At 43.8% G+C, this 19,497-nt stretch overlaps 1 long non-coding RNA gene across 1 annotated transcript; it reads left to right on the top strand.

Annotated features, from left to right (window-relative positions):
* Positions 1-362: 362 nt before the first annotated feature.
* On the top strand, positions 363-8,592 carry LOC143269115 (uncharacterized). Its single transcript, XR_013045475.1, has 2 exons — positions 363-664; positions 7,939-8,592. It is a non-coding gene; the product is annotated as an uncharacterized LOC143269115 (long non-coding RNA).
* Positions 8,593-19,497: the final 10,905 nt, after the last annotated feature.

The raw sequence follows: 19,497 nt of genomic DNA, 5'->3' as shown, positions 1-19,497 counted from the left end.
AACACACAATATCTCCTACTGGCTAAGTATGCTTGGGGCCCTGACCCTGATAGTCTCTGAGAGGCTAACCCAAATGCCCTAATGGGGACATAAGAATGTTCCTTGTCTTCATGCCTGTCCCTTTCCCTTCCTTCTCTTCCCCCTCCCTCCCTTCTTCCCTCCCTCTTTTCTTTCTCTATCCTTCCTTTCTCCCTTCCCTTCCTTCCTCTTTCTTTCTTTCTTTCTTTCTTTCTTTCTTTCTTTCTTTCTTTCTTTCTTTCTTTCTTTCTTTCTTTCTTTCTTTCTTTCTTCCTTCCTTCCTTCCTTCCTTCCTTCCTTCCTTCCTTTCTTTCTTTCTTTCTTTCTTTCTTTCTTTCTTTCTTTCTTCCTTTCCTCTGTCTGTTTTCTCTCCCCTCTCCCCAACCCATGCCTCCCTTTAGTGCCTCAGAATCAAACCCAGAGCCTTCTCATGCATGCTAGGGAACACAGTCTACCACTTCCCGGTACCCCCAGCCTGGAAATGTTCAAACAGGCAAATGATGGCCTTCAGACAAGCTTAGAAAACTGCATCTGCTAAGTTCCTTTGTTTCCTGATCTGAGGTACGGAGAGGAAAGGTGGCTGGCAGAGAGAGCGATGCTGTGAGTCAACAGCATCAGATGGACCCGGGACAGGGCTGAGCAGAAGGTACATTTGGCCACCAGCGTTTTGCCTCTGGGCAAGTGGCGTTCTCATAAATCATTGTCTGATGAAGCAGCACAGGTTCAGTAGGCGAGTTATAAGGACAAGAGGGGTGGCCCATATAAAACACGCAGGACAGAGCAGGCACTTACAGAAAGTATTCTTTATGGCATCAACAAGAACTAGATAAGTCCATATTTGGATGATACTGGATCTTAACACTCTTCTACTGTTTCTAAAATTTACAATGGACAGATTGTAGGTTAGAATTGGGCCTCCTACTTCTGAAGAGCACAGAGTGTCATTGACTATGGGGTTAGTGACTTAGAGTGACCGGCAGCCTCAGGGTCTAGCTGGTGTCTTGTAGCTCTGGGAAAGAAAACAAGAGTTGATATATACAGTTCAGTTTCAAAACCAGTATGTCCAGCCACAAATCAATACAAGCAGGGACATTATCAATAACTGATCTTTCACCCTCTCTCCATTTGTGTTTAGAGCCAAATTTTTCACACCCCTGGTCAAAAACGAATGTTGAAAATGTAGCCACTTTTAAAATTGAGCTAGTAAAATAAAGACATAAACAAAATTGAGCTAGTTTTGCAGAAGGGCTTCTTAGTTGGTTCTGGCCAACTTTTATAAAGACTACTAAAGCTAATTAAAAATGTTTTTTTTTCTGAATCATTCAAAATATAAACAAACATTTCTAAGTCTAATAAGTTTGTCTAATTGGAAAATCGGAAAAAAAAATCCAAGTTGGGGTAATCGAACGACACTGTTCAGGGGGCACAATCTTCAACTGCCAGAATGAAGATAAAAATCTAAAGAAAATGAGGTCTGGGGTGTCACTCCATTGGCAGAGCACGTGTTTAGGATACATGAGGCTGTGGGTTTGAGCCCAAGAGTTGTGTAATAGGTAGAGCATGGCTGTAATCTGAGCACTTGTAGAGTGGAGTCAGGAAGATTAGGAATTCAAAGCTATTCTTGGTTTCGAGGCCAGGCCTCTCTTAAAACAGACAGACAGAAAGGAAAGAAAAAGAAAACCTTACAAACTAGATCTCTCTCTTAAGGAAACCTAGCAGGATGGCTGTACTGTGACCTACCCCTTTATCAGATCTGAGCTACGTGTGATTTCTGCTTTGGACTTGAATATAAATCTCTAGAATACACAATTTTCTCAGAGTGCAGTTCATGGACAATTCTATTCATGTAGTTGTCCAACAACTCATTCAGAAGAGCAGGTTTAAATTAATTGGCAGATGCTGCTGCCCTTTGGGCCTGGGGAATACCTGCTGATTGGGTCCACGGGGAGGATGCTGTCTGGATGTAGAGGATTAGTTAGCTGGCAAACTCTTGGGAGAAACAATGTCCTTGGATGCAGAAGTCCTGACCGTGCTACTCATTAGACACAGAGCATGTGAAAATTGACTTAGTCTCTAGGGCAACAAAACCCACCTGGTGAAGGCAAGAGTCCTTCCCTGTACGCCCTTAAGAGGGGAAGACATGTCTGGAGAGAAATGAGTGAACATAGAACTACACGATAAGCAGGTAAAAATCATGTGGAAATGACCGACCTCGTCTAAAGCCCCAGGGCAACAGACACTATATAATTGATAATGGTGGGGGAAGGTGTGTATGCTCACACACATGTTTATGTACATGTGTTTAGCACTGTGGATATCGCTCTGTATGCTGTGAATGTGTTGCTCTGATTGGTTAATAAATAAAGAGCTGATTGGCCAGTAGCCAGGCAGGAAGTATAGTATAGGCAGGACAAGCAGAGAAGAGGATTCTGGGAAGAGGAAGGCTGAGTCAGGAGTTGCCAGCCAGATACAGAGGAAGCAAGATGTGAAGGCAGAACTGAGAAAAGGCACCAAGCCACGTGGCTAAACATAAATAAGAATTATGGGTTAGTTTAAATGTAAGAGCTAGTCAGTGGTAGACCTGGGCTAATGGCCGAGCAGTTTTAATTAATATTAGCCTCTGTGTGTTTACTTGGGTCTAAGCGGTTGCAGGAATGGCGGGTGAAAGAGATTTGTCCTGACCATGGGCCACAGGAAAACTTCAGCTACAGTGGAGGGGTATATGTATGCATGTGTACACATAGACGTTTGAGATCAACCTTTCTGTCATTGCTCAGGATGACAAATGACTTCTTTTCTCAAATTAGCTTTCTAACAATGTTTTTCTTAAGATAGTTCTATTGTTTGAGAATTTCATACCTATACACAATGTATTTGGTCATATCTGCCTCCCGTTCCCCCCTCTCATTCCTCCTTGAACCCTCCAGCATATCCCCCCCCCAACTTCATGTCATCTTCTTATTTTTATAACCCACGTCCAATTAGTGCTTCCCATATGTGCATGGGTGCAGGCCCATCCACAGGACTATGGGCACCCAATGGACACACACACACACACACACACACACACACACACACACACACACAAAGAAAGATGACTGTTTGTTTCCCGGAAGCCAGTGGGGGGGTCTCAGCCAGTTGAGTCTCAGTGGGACCTGGACCCAACAATTTGGCTAAGGCACCAAGCCCTGGAGAGCCACCCATCTCTGCTTCCCCTGCCGTGGCAGGCTTCTTGCTAACTGTTCTTATATCTTAAATTAACCCATTTTTATAAATCTATACCTTGCCACATGGCTGGTGGCTTACCGGAGTCTTCACATGCTGCTTGTCCTGGCGGTGGCTGCAGTGTCTCTCCCTCCTTCTTTCTGTTTCCTCAATTCTCCTCTCTCCTTGCCCCGCCTATACTTCCTGTCTGGTCACTGGCCATCAGTGTTTTATTTATATAGAGCAATATCCACAGCATGCCTAGGCTTAGTGTAATGCTGAGGCCAGCTGGCAGTTGGGCTAGAATTTGAAAGCAGGAAGTCCTTTCTCTTCTTGTCCCCTCTTGTCCACTAGGAGGCTGCTCTAGTATATATATTTCAGAGTATAACCCCTAAGGTATGGGCATTCTCAGTATGGGCTCACATTCACTGGGTCACATGGACAATCGAGACTGGGTTGGGAGATGGAGTGACCATCTATGGTATGGAGAGAGGTGAGAAGGAGTTGGAGTCATCACTGAGATTGCCATAGTTCTGTCCAGCATATTTTCGTAGGATACTTGTAGATCAATATCTTAAGAACACGTATAGCTAAGATCGGGTTGTTATAAAGATGGTAAATCTGCCCCTCCCTCCCCATGTCTTGCTTTCTGTCTCATTATATAATATCTCTTTCTCTTTCATTTATGCTCCAACCATGATGTCTGCTTTGTTGTCATTTATCAGGGTTGGAGAGATGGCTCAGCAGCTAGAAGCACTGGTTGCTCTTGCAGAAGTCCTAAATTCAGTTCCCAGCACCCACATGGCAGCTCACAATCTGCTGGCCTCTTCTGGTCTGTATGCATACATGCAGACAAAGCTCCTGTATGCGTGAAAAATAAATCTTAAACAAACAAACAAACAGAATACACTAGTCATACAGCCAGGAAACCTCCATTGGAGTAAAACAGCTGCTGTCCCCATGGTCTTGGGCTTCTAAAACTGTGAGCTAATCAAACCTTTCCTTCTTTATACTGTACCTAGCACCAACTATTTTGTTATAACAACACAGAAGAGACTAAAGCAGCATGTAAATGTGATATTTCCTCATATCCTCATTACAAAAGGAGTTTAAAAACACTCACAATTAATCTTAATTCCGCTTTTTTAAAAACCCAGTGTATCCTCTAATGGTAAAAAAAATAAATCCGCTTAAACCAACAGTCAACATTTAAAGTGGTCAAAGGACAAAAGCATTCTTCCAAACCAAAGATGGCTTTTAATCATCGAAGCTCTAATCCATGCAATTAGATGGGAACCTAAAGTTAAGGGATTTGGGGGGCAGGGGGAAGTCAGGAAAAGTCCAAAAAGTAAATCCCCTTCACAGAAGCCACAGAAAAACAAACTCCCTATGGTTTCTATCAAGTTACAGTAAATTAAAAATGCCATTCCATATTAATATAGAAGGGGCAGAAATTCTCCAAGGTCCACCCCTAGACAAAGAACTCCAGACAATTAATGACAGGAGAATGAGAAACAGCCTCTTCCAGGGCTGAGCTCCTATTTGTTGTTCAATGCAGAGTGGTTGGCCCCCAAACCACATACACACAAATAACAAAAACAAACTCAGCAGGTTGTATTTTTATATGCCTGTGCATACACACACACACACACACACACACACACACACACAGGATAGTTGTGTACACTGTGTGAAGATATCTCACTGTGATTCGTTTAATACAGAGCTGAATGGCCAATAGCTAGGCAGGAGAGAATAGGTGGGACTTCCTAGCAGAAAGAGAATAAGTGGGGACACCAACAAGACACTAAAGAGGTCAGACATACAGCACAGAGGAGAGATAACCAAGCCATGTGGCAGAATGTAGATTAATAGAGACAGGTTAATTTAAGTTATAAGAGCCAGTTGGGAAAAAGCCTAAGCTGAGGCCAAGCTTCCATAATTAATAAGAAATCTTCATACCATTATTTGTGAGCTGGCTGGTCACCCAAAGGAATGTAAGACTACAAGGCTATCAACTTGGGAGGCATGGGAGGGTTTGGGGAGAGGGTAGCTGGGAGGGGCCAGAGGGAAGAAATGGAAGGGGAAAGCAATATAATTCTTCTTCAATTAAAAACATGCTTAAAAAAGAAAAAAGAAAAACTGCAGTTCTAGATGGCAATAGGCAAAGTTTAATTTCTTCCCTTATTGAGTAGGTATGGCCATGTGTTTTACCTTGGCCAACAGGACTCCAACATATTTGATATCAAAACATACTAATAATTACTTGAGCTTTTTGGAATGAGCTCTGCTAATGGGTGGCCGATGGAAAAGAAGCAAGGCCCAGCTAGCAGCTAGCACCGAGGCTTCTGGCCTGCCATGAATACATCTCGCACCTCCATCCCAGCCAGTCAAATGCAGTCAGGAATGAGGCCAGGAAAGATCAGCAAGGAGCCACTTTATCAAAACACAATAGTCATAGTCAACTCCATTTCTCAGAGTCCTTTGTTACTTGGCAATGACTAACTGATAGAGAGCATTGTTTTTAAAGCCATGTAATTGTAGCTACCACTTTTGAATTATTCATCTGCACATTTCCTTGCTAATACTGAAAACTAGGACTAGAGAGGTTAAGTGAGGGTGGTCTGGGGGAAGGTTGTGTCTGGAGTTAGTTTACTTGATTCGTTAATTTATCCACCCGTTCACCAGCTACTCAGTGCTGGTAACAAGAGAGGAAATTGGCTTTGGAGGGACAGACAGGCATATGATACAGCTATACTGCAGAGAGGTAAACACAATAGAAAGAGTATGTAGAGTACTATTTTTAGAGACAGGGCAAGGGGGGGGGGGTCACCAAAGTGACATCAGCATTAGGTCATAAAGGGTTTGGCAAGATTTTGTGAGGCCTAGAAGGTTAGGACAAGACGAAGGGCTAACGCTCAGAAATAGTTAAATATATACAGGCCAGGAATGGGACAGGGTGAGGGGTCTGCAGCAGCTGGGCACCAGGAAGTCCCCCCAGTGTGACTTGTGTCCTTTGTCAATCTTGTTCTCCAAATTCACTTTGGAATGTTAGCCTCAAATACCTGTCATTTCAGCTGACTTTTTAAAGTCCTTTTAGAACTGTTTGTTCTATTTTATGTGTGTATGTGTTTGCCTGAATACACACACACACACACACACACACACACACACACACACACACACACACACACACACTTGGGTGCCCATGGAGACCAGAAGAGGGTGTCAGATACCCTGTAAGATACCCTGTAGTTGAGTTAAGGACTCGAATGGGTGCTGGGCACTAACTCAGGTCCTCCAGAAGAGCACCAAGTATTCTTAATTGCTGAGCCATTCTCAGGGCCAGAACTGCGTAGTTCCAAAGCAGGGTGACACTGTGTCATGCCTGGTTTGGTTCTTGGTCATTAGTTATCAGCATGGTGGAGGAAAAAAGGAGAAAGGAGGACTGGTTGGAGGGTCCTGTAATTTGGGGGATGACAGCATTAGAACTGAACATTAGACAGACAGACTTTGAGAGGAGCAGTGTTGATATGGTGAGCGGGGTGGGTATGATGGAGGGAATGGAAAAGACCGAGACTCTGGAAGATGGAGAAGAGGGGTTTTGCAGAGCAGGTAGATGGGGAGGGACAGGCTGGGATGTGCCATGGGATGAACTTGACTTTGGTAGTTTATATACCTCAGAAAGGCTCATCCTATAGTGACGCTGGTGTCTGAGATGGAGCAGAGCAGGTTGGAAGCCTTTCCTTGATTGCTCAGTGGCTTCTTAGGCCTGCCTTCACCTCTTTGGAAGCTTTCCTCAGCATGCAACCTGGTTTCAGTGTCACGTGATCAGCGATAGAATTTCTTATGGCCCTCCACTTTTCATCATTTTTTTTTCCCTGAATGTGCTGCTCTAGTATTTAAAGTAAATGATAGGTCAGTCACTTGAAAATAAAAAGGACCATCTGCCACACAGCATATTTTTTCCTCAAGGATGTAAGGCTGACATTCTCCCTGTTTCTCTCACTTCATTTTAATCTTTATAACTATATCTCATAGTTCATCCATTTTTCTTTTCTGTTCCAGTGTGGTCTTTCTCACCTTCCATTTAGTGAGAAGCAGTAGATAGTAGTGTGACCTTTCCTCTGACCATCTTTGGAAAAATAGATCTGCATTTGCATAACTGTCTGTCTATCGCCTATGGATGTGGGATGCAAGGAGATAGAGGGAATGAACTCTGCTTCCCAAATGTCACCTCAGAACCCACAGGAAACAAGATTAGACATAACTCCATGACGGTAACTTGACATGTAAGTATTCTGGGCATATCCTCAGCCAGAGATGTGAGAAAATGCCCACCATAAAAATAAAAATGCTGTGGGTAATTTCCTCCCCGTGGCTAACTTTCACACTACTGGAAGGAAGGGGCTAGGCAGGCTGTTGGGAAAAGAGATCAGTGATCTTACCCAGCACTAGTCCTTGCTCGGTTCAACACCAACCTGTCAGACAACATACACCTACTGGTGGGCAATAGTGGTGCAGCTGTTATAGGATGTAGCTGGTTGGATTTGAGGCTTATTCCACAGATGGGGATTCCTTACTTTGTCCTGTAATTCTGGTCAAAAGCCATGGCTGGACAGGCCATAGGTCGTAGAGTAGAACCTGCTATTTATTGTTCTGCTAAATGGTTATGCCATCAAATTGTCTTCTAAACATTTATGTTCATACCCACAGACCTGAACTCCTCTCATCCTTGGTCAGAGAAGCTTCTCTTTACAGTGGGCAGCAGTCAACGCAGAGATTTGTAACTGGTCAAAGAATTGAGAATAAGAGACTGAGTGATCATCCCTAAAGGGACATCTCTAGCCTCACCTCCATCAAAGCTCAGTAAAAGAGGAAGCAGAGGGAATATAAGAGCCAAACCATGGAGACACGTGCCGTGAATGTCTTCTGCTATTTCAAGTACGAACTCATAACGGCTGTGGCTACCTTCGCAAGACCTCTTCAAGTCAACCGAATTTCTGGAGCAGATGATCTCCCGGCCTCAGGCCTGGCTGAGGAGCTACTTACTGGTAGTGTGGAGAGTTGCTGGCAGAGGGCAAATCATTCTTTTCCTGACGTGTGGTCACTGGTCGGTTTCCCATATTGCAGTGGGTGGCTCTACCTCCTTCACACGTGAGCAGTACAAACTTGACCTAGTAAGCAAGCAAAAACAGAATAAAATGTGAAGTTGGGAGGGAGTATGTCAGTGGGGGCGCATGGGAAGAATTGGAAGGAGAATGGGGAGGTACATGTGATCAAATTTCATTGTAAACATGTATCAAATTCTCAGAGATAAAGAGAGAAATGTAAAAACTTTTCAAAATAGGAATAAAAATGTCAAAGTTCCTGCCTTTTTTTTTTTTTTTTTAATGCAGTACCTCCCTGGAGCACATAATAGGCCTGTTATGAGCATGTGTTGAATGGATGACACCTAACTTATTTAAGAGATTTCTCAACTCCACAGTGAGTCCTCCTTTCTTTTATTGGAACCGCTGTTGTAAGGGAACACTTGTGTCAGTGTTGATTTCCAAACAAGTCCTACATCGCTGAAAGCTTTCGGTGACTCACAAGCGTTTTGACACTTCCCACTGGCAAATCACTATTTGGTAAAAAGAGGCCTCCCAGAGACTACGTCCAGCTCGAAACGCAGCTCTCACTGGAACTGGGTCTTAAATGATCCGCCAGCCATCTTTCTTTGTTCAGTGGATGGTCTTATGACAACCAAGGCACCTTCCTCTAGTTGGTAGGCTGAAATCAACAGGACACGAAGGCTTGGGCTTTTCCATAAAGACAACATCTCTGGCACCTTGAATGCTGGGTTACTGTGTCCAATCTTGTCTTCATTATTTTTCCCTAAGGAACTTTCAAGACTCCAGCTGGGCAATGCCAAGGACCTGACAAGTGTTCCTTTCGGCACTAAAATCCTGCCAGACAAATGAGCCAATGGGCCAGGAGCCCACTGTGAAGTCCTTTGTATGTGATGCTTGAGACGACCCACTTTGACGGAGGCAGTACTGGAGTTTATTATTGAGTATTTTGGTTCCTGCCATGATCAACACCTTCTTGAAGCCACGTTTATTATTCTGAGCAGAGTTTCAGATTATAGGCCTGAACATTTGGGTGAATTCGGGCCACTGCATCGTTCACAAGAAGCTGAGGTGACCTGCTTTGTGTTTGTTCATAAAGATACAGCAGTAGCTATTTTTTCCTGGGCATCCTTGGGTGCAGCACACTCAGCTCACGCTGGCCCATTCTCTTCTCTTGTACCAGGATCTGCCATGTGACTTTTCCCATGCTCCCCTTGCCTGGCAGAAGCTCAGATCTTGAGGACAGCGGGAGCCAGACGGGTCAGTAGAACCAGTTCTACCAGTCACCATCAGTCAGAGCACCTCCAGGCTGAACAAGACACGGGAAAACAAAACAAAACAAAAAACCTTTGGTGTAGCTTGGTGCATGGAGGTCCGCTGTCCCTCCAAGAGCCCATGTGAGACTAGGCTTTAAGGGACTCTGAAGCAAAAGCCCACCTTGGTTTTTGTTTCTTTGTTTTTGCCCCCACCCTGCCCAGCACTTTGCTCTAATTTTTTATAGAATGAGCTTTCTCTGCCAAACAGATGCATTTTCACGGCTTCCCTCCTTCTTTTAGATATCATGAAGTCCGATGTGGTCTAATACTAAAATGCCCACATCTGTTTGGGTACCAGCAGCCGCTCCTTAGAACTGACCTGCTTCTAGCTAGGGAGCAGGCATCATGGCTAAGTGTAGTGGACTTCCTTTTTATTCACTCACCTTGCTTCTGAGCCCCGCGCCCCGCCCCCCCCCCCCCCCCCCCCCCGTGTATGTGCTCCTTTGGGATTCACAGGAAGAGGGGAGAAGAGTGGAATGTCTCAAGAAAGCAAAGCAAAACAAACAAACAAAAAACCCAAAACAAAAACAAAACTTTCAAACTTGAAATCCTTGTGTCCCGCTCTCTTCTGTGGGCCAAGTAGGCAAATGCTGATTCTTTGTGGTTGCGCGCCCTCTTGTGGATCTTTGGGAGCACACCCACTAGGAACAACCCTCTGCGGTTCCATAGACGGTTTGCAGCTGGGGCAAACATTCCTGTCTCCGCAGGAGGTTTTTTTTCTTCTCCTGCGATGTGTTTTCTTTCTTGAAGCCCGGTCAAGGTCAGTTTCCTTCTGTTGGGCACGCTTCTGGCGCATAGGAACCATGGCTTCTCTGAAGCTTCTACTGCCTGGTCCCTGGCTCCGTCCCTTGCCTTCAGTGACAGTCAGCACAGAATTTTAATTATTTTTATAAAACGTGTGGGTGAGACTATAGCCTTTTGCATGCAGGCCTTCCAGTAACGCGTGGGTTCATCCACTCCCTCACTCTTCCACATCGCTTTTCTGTATCTAGTCTAAAGTAGGTGAGTGGTAGAGGAGGAGCTTTTTTTGCCTGTTCCCACTGAGGAGAATTGCATAAAAGCCCTAACATTTCCAAGAATACCTCACCGCCAGCCTGTCTAGTGGCCCGTCTAGTGAATCCCGGGTCTTCCCTTCTGAATGTGAGGGGAGTGAAGAGTAGCAGTCTTGTGGTGGCGAGTGGGTTTGACATGGAGGTACTTAACACCCCTGATTGCCAGTTTGGGACCATTGGTCCAAACTCTCCTTACACTTCAATGTACCTGGGAGTTTGGAGTTAGCGCCTCTTTTACAAAAGATAGAACTAAGGCTCAGAAAAGTTAAACAGTGTAATGAGTCTTTCTCTGTCTCCCCAGCCAGCTCGCAAATAGCACAGAGACTTATTAATTACAACATTTTGGCTTTTAGGTTAGGCTTCTTTTCAACTAGCTCTTATAATTTAAAACAATCCATACTTTTACTAATCTGTGTTCTACCACATGGCTCTTACCTCTATCTCATTCTGTGTGTCCAATTCATTCCATGTCTGGCTGGCATCTCTTGTGTGCCCAGATTCATCTCAAGTTTCTTCTCTCTGCCTGGAAGTTCTGCCTGTCTCTCCTGCTTACCTATTGGCCATTTAACTCTTATTAAACCAATCAGAAGGCACCTTAGGAAGGGACGTATCTTAACAGTGCAAACAAATATTCTGAAATAGTCCCCCCTTTTGTCTAATTAAAAGTAAAGATTTTAACTCTAACATAGTAAAACTATATACAATAAGAACAATTATCAAGTAAGGATAAGATAAAATTCATGGTGTCCAGTCCATTAGTATTTGTCAAATTCAAAGAAAATACTTCATTATCTATTTTATCTTGGTGAGTCCAAAGTTTTGTACCTGATACATAGTTTCTATCAAAACTATGGAAAACTGTAACTATAACTATCTAGTCTTCAACCCTATCAAGGACCAGAGAAAGACATAATAGTACCTGAGTAAATAGGAAGTGCAGAACAAACAACTTCCAAAACTAAGAAATGACAGAGACAGCTGGCTACCTGGACAGTCACTCAAGATTCCTGTGCAACGTTGGGGCATCCATCTTCAGCCTACAAGCCTAGCATATCTGACAGACTTTTCTGTGAAGCAGGAATGTTGAAGGACAGTCTTACCCTATCTTGGCAAAGTTTGGCAGTCATTTTCTTTTGTGTCCTGCATGTCCAGTTTGGACAGCATGCTGTCAATCATCAAGGCAAGGGCAGTTATTGCCCAGTGGCTAACTTTGCCACAAATAAAAGCAAACTCCATATGGAGGTTCTTCTATGCCTATCTTTTTTTTCTTTTCTTTTCTTTTTTTTTTTTTTTTCAAAGTAAATTAGCGCTGCCAGGAGCAGATGTGTCTCACTGTCATGAAAAGCCTTAGGTTATTCAAACAGCTGAAATGCCATATTCTGCATGTCCCTGAAATGTTTGAAGAACACCTATCTATCTAAAATATATCTCTGTTTGACCTCGAAAACATACCTAACATAGCAATAAGGGTTTTTTGTTGTTGTTGGTGGTGGTGTTTTGTTTTGTTTTGTTTGTTTGTTTGTTTTTTGAGACAGGGTTTCTCTGTGTAGCTTTGTGCCTTTCCTGGAACTCACTCTGTAGCCCAGACTGGCCTCGAACTCACAGAGATCCACCTGCCTCTGCCTCCTGAGTGCTGGGATTAAAGAGGTTCACCACCACCACCTGGCTGCAATAAGTTTGATTATTATAGATGACTAACTACTAACCTGTATTTCTTAATTATACATTACATAGTTAAATGAGCTGCATAGGTACAATGCCTTAAACAAGAGTAGAAACATATATGTAGTATAACAAAAATAACCTTAAATTTGTATCAATATACAAAAATCCATACCAATGTAAAATATTTGAGATTAATAGTTGCCTTTTAGTTTAAAGTAGATTCAATAATCTACCTTTTTATCCTATCATTTCCATATCCCCCCTTATTTATTTCAGAAAGAGATCCCTGAGTCTAATCTCCTTTGTTTAGCTTTTTCCCTGACCATTATCCATAACAACTTGTAACCAACCCCCCTAAACAATGACAAACACCCATAACCCACAGAATGATCAAAAACTACACACCCCACCTCTTGGAAATGTGGGCATCATGTTCTTTAGACTGCTTCCTGTTGTCTGAGGGAGATGGCATCTTTGGGGGACCCTGAGAAAATTGGGATAATGGTCAAATACTGGGAGAGCTAGTTTTTATTATTATTATTATTATTTAGTATCTGTGTAATTGGAAAGTATAGAGCTTATCTGAAGTCTTGACTGAATAGTCTGTGAGGCTGGACCGTCTCAGCTAGCAGTTTTGAAGTTATTTTGGATGAAGAATTTGCAGAAACTGCAACAGAGGCATTCTGAGAGGCTGGATCACCCAGGATACTTGTCTTTATTGGTGTCTGGCCCTTTTTTCTGAAAACACATAAACTTTTAAAGGTAACATATGTATCTGCATTAACACAAGTATGGAATTGCGGTGTGCACCAGACAGTTAAATATGATTTTCTGTTTTCTGTTTGAGCAGATAAAAAGGCATCTGTCAACTTATAAGTCTGTTTGGACTGTATAACCAAACCTCTATCCATGCCATATGAAAGGATGGCATGCAATAACAGGTCATGATGACTTTGTAGCCAATAAGATTTACCATGTCTCATGCAGTCTCAGAGCTGCTCCCATGTAGAGGGATCAGCAATACATGTCACCTGTCCTGTAGTCTTTCTTGGTTTCTTTTTTCATGTCTGTAGCCAAGATTTTCAGGTCTACCCCAATCAAATCTTCATTAATTTTGAAGAGAACCATAACTTTTTCTTTCCTATGGAAAAGAAGACATAACCTCTCCCCCAAGATATTTTCTGACTTTATTTTTGAAGCTATGGGAGGCCAGCTCCCACTTTTTCCCAGGGTACTCTTGAGGAGAGAGGGATAAGAAATATTAGGTAGAAAGAGTATGGAGAAGAGACAGACAGAAATACAGGATAGCTTCAGGAGGGCCTGGATCAATATCCCCTGGCCTCTTCCGTCTTTTCAAAAGGGCTTTTTATAGGAATGCCAAGGGGCAGGCCCAAAGACCTCTCCAGCACAACCAAGTGCAGACCCTTCCAATTACCTGGTAACCACACACATGGTCAAGCCATCCCTTAATGCAGCCCTGCTGGGTAAAGCAAGCTCAGATCTCACTAGGAAACCTCTGTGGGCCCCCACATGAAGTTAAGGCATTCTTTAAATATCTAGGATGTTTTAATTTAGCAGTTTCCATAATCCAATGTCTTTCAGCAGCTGTTGTTTTGTGTACATTGGCATTTTTTAAAAATCAAAGTCAATAAAGCACCTCCCAGGATCCAGATACCCAATGTATTTTCCATCTTTATGTGTCTTATTTCCTTTATATTACTTTACTCTCTCTTTAAAGATTCACTTTATTATTTTTAAACTATTTTTTTTATGACTGTCTATACACATTTTCTTTTCTTTCTCCAGCATTTGAGCACATTTTAAAGCACACTGTAACCTGTTTAGAGGTTTTCTCGGCCTGGACCTGACTTGACTCATGTCTGCAGTGTTCTGTGTCCACAGGAGTCCAACCTGAAACTGTCAGGCCAGCTGCCCTGTGGCTAGCTTAGCACATGGCACGCTGGTGCCTGGCTCCACCCCTTCAGGTCTTCGGGCAGCGGCAAGAGCAGTGCCTAACCATCGCAGCTCTGGTGTGTCCTGGCAGGCACTTGAACCTAGGGCTGAGTAGCCAGTGGTAGGCAGGCTGCCCAAGCACTTTGCTGCACAGTAGGGACTCTTAAAGGAGCCATGACTCCAACTCCAAACGCGCAAGTTATCAGGCCTTATGTGGACACACATGGCCAGATGTTGGGCACCACTTGCAGTCAGACTTCCCTTTGGGCCACTAGCTCACAAATAACAACACGGAGACTTGTTAATTGTGAGAGCTTGGCCATTAGCTAAGGCTTGCCCCAGAGCTCTTATAACTTAAATTAACCTGCCTCTATTAATCTACATTTTATCATGCAGCTTTTTACTTTTCTTTCGTTCTGTATGTCCACTCTGTGTCTCTTTGGTGTCTCCCAGGCATCTAGATTCATCTTGAATTTCCCCTCTATGCCCGGGAAGTCTCTCGCCTCTCCACCCTGCTTAGCTATTGACCATTTAGCTCTTTATTAAACCAATCAAAAGGTGCCTCAGACAGAGAAACATTGTCACAGTGTAAACAAATATTCCTCAATAAAGTAGCCCACCCAGATTTATGTGACCAAGACATAGTGAATGTGAATTTTGTTTATTGCTTTTTCATTATTCCACGGACTTGGAGGGAGGAGGGAGAAGGAGGACGAGGAAGGGCCGGAGGGAGGAGGAGGGAGAAAGGGTTGTGACCTAATCTCTCAGTTCAGAATTTGCTAGAAATGGAAACCCTGCTTTAAAGTCAACTTCACACCAGGCCTAATCTCTCACACGGTCCAAATTGACCCGAACCTTTTCTGTTATAAAAACCAAGGCCACATGGAGTCCAGGCGAGTGCTTGTTGGCCTCTGGAGTTCCAAACAAAGGCTCAGGATCCCCCGTGGTTTCCAAAGTCCTTTTCCCCTATTGTGTAGACTAGCGGGCCAGGGAGGAAGGTGGAAATCAATTGCTTTGTCAATACATATCTAAAATGAAGAGATGCACGGGTATTGTGAGATTCAGGAGTCCCGTTTCTCTTTTCTTCTTGTGACACTCTTGATGTTGGTGGTTAGCATTTGTTTTCAGTTGCTACTTGTACTGGTTTCCTAGGGCTGCTGCCTGGGAGCAGCACTCACCAGGTCACTTCAAACAACACATACCTGTTCCCTCACACTCCTGGAGGCCAGAGGTTCTCCTTGCAGTTTCTTACAGAACTAGTGAGTGGCCCCATCCACCCTTCAAGGTCGAAGTGCATGGCACCCTGCCTAGCTGTGAGTTTGATTTCCAAGCAGCAGTCCTTCGAACTCACAATACCCTTGGACCTCTCCTTTTAGATGAGTGTTGATAATACAATTGATTTCCACCTTCCTCACTGGCCCTGTTAATCTCCACAGATGGGGAAAAGGGCCTTGGAAACCATGGAGTTATCCTGAGCCTTTGTTTGGAACTCCAGAGACCACCAACAAGCCTTCACCTAGAGTCCTCGTGGACTTTTTCCTCTTAAATCACAGAAGAGGTTCAGCTCACTGCCTCAGACCTTTGCTGAGATGGACACTGGTGAATCATAGGCCACACAGGACGGACCCCTTCTCATTTAGAAGCCAGCCCAGGGGAATTTGGCAGTTACAGTCCATGGAAATTCTAGTGCATGTAGCTTGTATCGTGGTGAATTTTTCCAACAACAATAGATTAGGCTTATTATCTAAAGTTAAAATTGGTTAATGCATTATACATATGATATTATATATATTATTTTATATATATACATATATCTAAAAATGGTATCTTATATAATTTTATTTTAAAAATTGCATTTGTATTATATAGATATATACTATTTGTGTACTAATTATAGATAACGTGTACGAGTTATACATAATATTTAATACAGAAGAGTCATCTTTTGCTTTTAAATTAAAGGCTATAGTCATAACCAAAAAAAATTTAAAAACTTTCAGAAAGTTTTTTTAACTGAAATTCTAAGCCAATTTCAAGTAAATGAGAATGCTGTTGCCTTCAGTGTGTGCTGAAAATGGACTGTTTCCTAAGAACACTCAAGAACAGTGTTCAAAGGTCATAGCAAATAGGTCACTATTGTTGGCTTGGCAGCCTTGGCGGAGTCTCTGGGATTATTCCCACAGATTCTCCCATGGGAACTCCTTCCAACCTTGCAGGCATAGATGTAGGGAGCCGCTATTCAAAGATGGTGCTGGCTTCCTGGTAGCCTAGCTGTAAACAACTCCATATTTGGCTATGATGCACGAGTATGGTAATTGGCCTTATGTCCTCAGCCTATCCCGTGGCTCCCCGTGCTTGCATTCTGGCGGGACCCAATCACAGTACGGCACGTTTGCCTGATTCCCTATATAAGCAGCTGCAGTTTAGTCCTCGGGGCCCCTCACCTCCCGCTCTCCCTTAACCAAGAGGCGCTCCAATAAAGTGTGATCTGAGAAGAATCCTCGAGTGGTGGTCGTTCTTCCTCGCTGGTCGAGGAGCTCACCACAACTGGTGCCGAAACTCGGGAAGGGACGGAAACTTCGGACACCAGGTGAGGGGTGGAAGAGGATTCAGAACTCAACACACGGAGCGGTGACGTTGGTAAGTTCTCTAGGAACGGTGACGTCGGTAAGTTCTTCAGGAACAGTGACGTTGGTAGTAAGTTCGCCAGGAACGGCTACGACGTCGGTAAGGTATGCTGATTACTGGGATTAATCCGCAGCCCTTTGCTCAGACATGGTAAACGGGTATCGGTAATGCGGGCGTTACCTCGACACATAGAGATCATGTTAATAAATATGTTAGTGTTAGTAAAATATCTTATTGAATTTATCTATCACATGATTAAAGATAAAGTTGACTTTTTTTTTTTAAATAGACAATGCCAGCCTTGCCAAGTCTTAGAGTCTTGAGTGGTGGTGGGCGCCCAAGTTTAAGTGAGACAGTAGCAATGGGAGCACCAAACTCTCCAAGAACTTAGAGACAGACATATTGGGTCATTTCCTAGCGAGTGTTGAGAGGTGGAGCTGGAAGGAAGGTTGCCACTTAAAAATCAAATTCGGGGTTCAGTGAAGCAAGCCCTGAACAGTGTTTGAAAGGTGACAAGAGCTTTCTTAATGGAAGATTCCAAGTCATTAATAACAGAACAAGGAAAACAAAGCCAATTATACAGAGAGGCTCTTGAGTGTGTCATTCATTTGCAGACAAAAACACTTACTTGTATTTAGAAGAAGGTAAGTGAAAAGCTTTAGTGGAAATAATACGCACAACAAAGACTAATGTGCGGTGTGGTGTGGTTGTGAGAGCTGAAATAACACTCAGCTGCACTCTGTGCCGTCCGTACAACTCCCCTCTGACCCGCTGCTAGGTCTTAGTTACTCAACTTCCTCCCAATGCAGTTCTCTGCAGAGTGGCCCTCATCTCTCTGTCCTCACCCCCCTCATTTCTCTCCATGCGGCTTCAGTCAGTTCCCTTGTGTCCCACAGAAAACCATGACTTCCTCATCTTTTAAATCCTAGGGTTGATTGCCCGTCCTTGGGATGCAGTTTGGCGCAACTGTCTTCCTCCGCGTTCATCCAGGTCTGCTCTCAGTGCCATCCCGTGCTTTTAACAGCATGCCCCTTTCTCCGCCAGTACCTAAGCGCTTGGTTTTTGCTCCGTCAGGAATCGCTTCTTTGAAATGGTTGGACTCTCACCCCTTCTCATCATTTAGGTCTTAGGTGTCCCCTGGATGTTCCCAGGGGCTTTCCCTGTTGCGGCTGGCAAAAGGAGTTCCTACCTCATTCCAAGAGTCTCCCATTGCCCCACAGGAGCTAGATCCACACGACTCTGCATTGTTTGTCCTGCATGCCAACAGCTCACCACTGGAGAAGGAGCACACTGTACAGATAGTTTGCCTTCCTCACTGTGCTGGTTCGTTTTCATCAACTTAATACAAACTACAGTCACCTGGGGAAAGGAAATTTCAGTTGAGGAATTGCCTCCATCAGAGTGGTCTGCAGGAAAGCCTGTGAGGTCATTTTTGTTGATTAATGGTTGACGTGAGAGGGCCCAGCCCACTGTGGGCAGGTGCTACCTCTGAGTTGCATAAGGGCAGGTGGTCCTGGGTTGTATAATAAAACAGGCTGAACAAACGACGGAAATCAAGTCAGTAGGCAGTGTTCCTCTATGGTTTCTGCTTCAGTTTTCAGTTCCTGCCTCGAAGTTCCTGCCTTTAGTTCTTGCCTTGGCTTCCCTCCATGTTGAACTGTAACCTGTAAGCCAAATTAACCCTCTCTTCTCTAAGTTGATTTGGTCAGTGTTTTATCACAGCCACAGAAAGAAAACTAGGACACTCACTGACACATTGTTAGTGCCTAACCTAGAAGACATGTTCAATAAACACGTGTGAAGTGAAAAATTAAAATGTTGACAGTGAGCTTTCAACATATTTGCTCTCTCTCTCTCTCTCTCTCTCTCTCTCTCTCTCACTCACTCAATGATGCTTCTTTTTATTGTTTGAATGTGGAATGTGTTTATATACTTGGTCCCCAGCTGGCAGCATTGTTTTGGGAAGTTGTAGACCTTTAGGGAGTGGGGTCCAGCTAGGTCATGGGGGCTGGTCATCATGGGTTATAGCCTGAGTCCACTTTCAGCTGGAACCTTCTCTGCTTCATGATTAACTTTGCAAGAGACTTCCATAGCCGACTTCTGTCACTTAGCCTGGCCATACCAGCTGTTATCCCTCCCCTCATACCATAGACCCTTTGAGTCATGGGCCAAAAGAAGACCTTGCTCCATTAAGTCGCTTCTGTGAGGTCTTTGGTCACAGTGCCCAAACATATGTGTGCAGACATCAGTCTGAGATCTTTCTCTCAGGTCTTTTTGATTCATGCAAAAGCACAGAATTGCTGGATCATAAGGAAATCCTGTACTGAGCTTTTTGAGGAGCTATGCTGGTTTCCATGGCAGCTGCATCAATTTAGATCCTGACCATAGCAGAATCTTCAGTAGCACACCCCAACTCACTTTGTTCCCTCGTGTTTGTCTCATGCATCCAGGCACCCAGCACTTTGAGCTCTGGTAGCAAGTGATTCTAATATTATGCTGTCCTGGTTAATTTTATGTCAACTTGATACAAGCTAGAGTCATCTGAAAGGA

The sequence above is a fragment of the Peromyscus maniculatus genome, chromosome 17, assembly GCF_049852395.1.
Source record: "Peromyscus maniculatus bairdii isolate BWxNUB_F1_BW_parent chromosome 17, HU_Pman_BW_mat_3.1, whole genome shotgun sequence".
Lineage (NCBI taxonomy): Eukaryota > Metazoa > Chordata > Mammalia > Rodentia > Cricetidae > Peromyscus > Peromyscus maniculatus.
The sequence above is the reverse complement of the archived record's forward strand: the minus strand, read 5'-3'. Positions and strand labels throughout refer to the sequence as shown.